The following is a 4,409-nucleotide window of genomic DNA, read 5'->3' on the forward strand; positions in this document are numbered from 1 at the left end:
CTCTTCCGAAATCAAGAGGAACCTCACTGGATACCACTGGAGAAAGTTTCCTTCAGGAGCTTCGAAAAATAATTTGGAAGGCACCCAAGTCATAATTAGATCAGCATCCATCCTCGCAGGATCTTTCAGAAAAGAGGCACCAAAGCAGATGACGACACAAGCGTCAAATAACCTCCTCGAGCAGCGGGGACCTTACGGGAGCAGGAGACGCGCAGCACCTGGATGTGTGCGTGAGCTGGATGTGATACCCCGGCCCCAACCACCCGCCTTTCCATCTGCAGTTTAACAAGGCCGGGTGGCCTTAGAGCAACAGTACGTTTCTGAGAGCTTGAACATCCGCCGCAGGGTCTGTAAATCCATTCCTCATCTTAGAAAACTCATCGATCCTTTTCTTTTTAAAGTCGAATTCAATGTTTAAGAGTAACGATTTCCAAGCGAACAAAGAGTGGCTCAAATACATCAGCAGCATTTATGGATCAGAGGCAAAAGCCTTAATTCAGACCCCAACGAACGCAAAGGCGTCTGTCCCCATCACCAAACAGCAGCGCTGGTGGCAAGTCGGTGCAGCATAACCTTCGTAGGTGATGCCCCGTGATTTATTTATTTATCCCTGGCCACGGGCCACCCGTGATGCTCCCCCTGGCTCCCACAGGGATGTCCTCGGCCGGCAGGCAGGGATGCGGGCAGCATTATTGATGAGACCTCTGCAAACCACCCCTCCCCCCCCGCCGAAACAAACACCCCGCGGCAGCATCCTCCGCAGGGGCTCGTCGGGAAGATGCCATCGCCCCGCGGAGGAGCAGGAAGCAGAAGAAAAGATCCTGCGGGGCACTCCTGGAGCAGAGATGGAGGAGAAGGGAAGGGGGATGGAGGAGAAGGGAAGGGAAGGGGGCCGGGGGGGAGGGCAGCGCTGTTTTCTCCCCGGGAAAGGAGCACTGCAAGCACCAAAAGCTGCCAGGCTGAGAAATAATGGTCTGAGCTCGCTCTTATTTAAAAACTGGCCGCCTGCTGTTTCCATCGCAAGCCCCGCTCTGACTTGCAGCAACATTTAAAATTAAATATACATAAGTGCTTTCAAAGAACTGTTAATTTGAAGGTCATTAAATGGCATAAAATACATTTTTTTTTTCTAGAAAGAGGCAGATAATAACGCTATTAATACACGCTCCTCTTCCCCGTTCAAAAGCTCGCTCTCGCCCTGGATGCGCGAGCGGCTGAGTTCACCTTCGCTGGCAGCGGCACGACGTCTCATTTTAATTACCGCTATTGAGAAAGCTGCTGCCTCCTCCGTCGCACGCGGCGCAGCCCAACAGGGATGGGGCTGTATAAAAGACACGGCGAAGCCCAGGGGGAAACGCTGCAGCTGAATTGCCAATGGGGAAAAATTTTTTTTTGGGGGGGGAAGAAATGTGGGGAGCAACACGCTGGAGGATGCTGAAGGGATTTTTGGCAATTTGAAGCCAGTTGGCGACACCCAGGCCAGATATAACCATCTTGCCCATCGGTTCTCGCACCGAAACCTTGGGCCAAGCTCAGAGCGGGATTTTGGTAGCAAAAAGTCCCTTTTTTGATGTAGCGCTACATATGCAAAAAAGACAAAGCCAACACAGACCCACACCAAAAAAAACCCCCCAAACCTAAAAAGACACAAAAGGGCTGAGGTTTTTGCAGTTGCCATAGAAATGTAGAGAAGGAGCTGACAACTGCAAAGTGTTTCTGTGAGAGGATGGGACCGGGACCGGGGCTGAGCGTGAGGTGGGGTCACTGGAAGGCGACCCAGGCGAGTTTTCTTTAATAAAAAGCAAAAATCAAACATGGCTCTTTTGCCCTTTCCCCCCTTGTTTTCCGTTATCAGATCTGAAAACTGACAGACTTTGGTGGAATCTTCCATTTTGGATGAAAAGCCTTTTATTGAAAGGCAGGAGAGCAGGTGGCCTGTGGTGGCCCTCCTTCAGGTATCGTTTTGAGAGCAACCCCCTTGGCCAACGATGCCTCATCGCTGAAGGGATTCATTTGCACCACCTTCAGTCTCCCTCCTCAGCCCTGAGCATCATCCATCTGCTGCTGCGCTCTCGCGTGACCCTGGAGGGGACATCTCCAGGCCCCTGAGCCACCACCAGTGGACCCACTCTTCTGATGCAGCCCAAGGCAGAGATGCCACCTTCGTGGAGAGAGCTGGTTAGAAGAGGTGGGATATGGCAATCGCCTGCCACGACACAGCCCAGGAGATGTCCGATGTTGGCCAGCTGGGGAAGAGCAGCAGAGTAGAAAGCCCAACAGCCCAGGCATCTCCAATGGGCACTGCTGTGGCCATGTGTCACCTCCCAAAGGGACTTGCCACCCTGACCTCCTGCTGCTCTCCCTACAGGTGGGCTTAGGATGGTGCACGAAGCTTCTCTGGGGCTGAGACTGATCTGGAAGACACCACCTCCGGCGATGATGATGTCGGCGTCCTCACCCAGCCTGCGGAGCACCAGGGCAGCCCTCGACTCACAGCGCGGCTCCCATTTTCCCTGTTTTCCAGCCAAAAAGAGCGGGCGAGCTCTGGGCTACGCCGTCAGCAGGGTGTAACGAGGGTTCGGAAAGCATCCCGCAAATTTTAATAGGTCAGGATGGGCCGTCACATTCCCTGCGCTGTGCGAACACCGCCCCACTCTCAGCCAAAAGCCTCTCCCCGCTCCATCGGCGGCAGTCCTGGTGTCCAGATGCGTTCCCCTCCCACGCTCACACCAGCAGCACAACTTTCTCCCCGGCCAGAAACCCTCCTGCAGCCAACCTCCCGGCACTTTGTCCACGAGCGTTTTGCAGCAGGGGTGAGGCGAGGGCCGGGGAAGGCGATGAGCATCGTCGGCCCCAGGAAATCAAACCAAGACGTAGAACAGGACTCAGCATCTCCAAGAACATCCATGCACCCGGAGAGCCGCTTCATCCGCTCGTGGGTACCTGGTGGGCCAGATGGGCAGGACTGAATGCTTTATATTAAAGGTTTTCTATCAAAAAAGGGGCTGCGGCGCCACCGCATCGTCCCTTCAGCCCCAGGGTGCCAAGCGGGGCGGCAGGACCAGTTGCCTCGCGGCCAGGAGACACGCAGCGAGGGAGTTGTAAAAGGTGGAGTTTTGATATTTAGCCTCTGTCGCTGTCATTTGTTTCTTTAAATGCCTTTAGCTTCCTTCTAATAAAAGAGTATTATTAAAAGAAAAAACCAAAAACCCACAAAGGATCCTTCACCGCCGGCGAATATCAATGCGGTGAGGCGGCGTTATTAGTATGCACGGCGCCCGCTCCATCTGCATGTTGTATTCGGTGTGACAACATCCTGGAATACAGATTTGGGCCGCGAGTATCCCGAGAGGTATTAGCGATCGTCTATCAGACAGGCCGAGGAGCAGTCCCTGCTGTTGTAAACAAGGGGTGTTTTTCTCTGCCTCTTTCTCTGGGGGGAGTTCGGTGATTTGAAACAAGCTCATTCCTGCATCTCGTTAGCTCCTGTTCTTCAGCGGAGCGGTGGGTCATCTTCCTTAGATGATTAAAGAAACCAAATTGGAGGTGTGAAGAGCACCCCATCACCTGGGTTCTTCGTCTGCTGGTGGTGTCAGCCGCCATCCTCCCGAACCAAGCACGTGGTCCCCATGGGGTCCTCCCAGTAACCCCAGCAGGGGGGACAATGCTCACGCCCAGGACACGTGGACCGGCAGCAGGCAGAGGAAGGGCTTGTCCCCTAGCGTTTGGTGGCAGTAAAAAAATTGGGTGAGGCATCTCCACGGCACAGATGGACGTTGGGCAATCCGACAGCACAGCTGGACGCGGAGCAATCCCACAGTGCGGATGGATGTGGGGCGTCCCCACGGCAAGGACGGACGAGGGGAAAACCCACAGCACAGGTGGACACGAGGCATCCTCATGGCACTGAGGGACAGGGGCCACCCCCACGGCACATACAGATGTGGCCATCCCCAGGGCACAGCTGGATGCGGGGCATCCCCACGGCATGGATGGATGCAGGGCATCCCCACGGCACAAGCCCACGTGGAGCATCCCTACGGCGGGGATGGCTCCGTGAGGAGGACGGCGGGTTTCTCGTACACGTACGAGCCACCGCGCCACCAAATGACGGCAGGGACCGGCAGCCCCAAAGCCCGCCGCCCCCCCCCACCGCTCCCCCCCTGCCACACGGGTGCCACTCGCCGCCAGCGCGGTGCCCACGAGAGCACAGTGATGGATCGTTACAACTCGCACGCGACCGCCTAAGTAAAAGCCTTATTAAGAGTTCATTCATTTTATCAACTCTCGGCGCGATCCGCCGAGGGAAGTTAGATTGCCCAGTCTTATCATATTCCGTGTAAACACTGACGCGCATCCAGTAATTTTAACTAGATCGATTTGCGAAGGAGAGCAACGGTGGAGCAAAA

The sequence above is a fragment of the Charadrius vociferus genome, unplaced genomic scaffold (assembly GCF_000708025.1).
Source record: "Charadrius vociferus isolate BGI_N301 unplaced genomic scaffold, ASM70802v2 scaffold406, whole genome shotgun sequence".
In the NCBI taxonomy this organism is placed as follows: Eukaryota; Metazoa; Chordata; class Aves; order Charadriiformes; family Charadriidae; genus Charadrius; species Charadrius vociferus.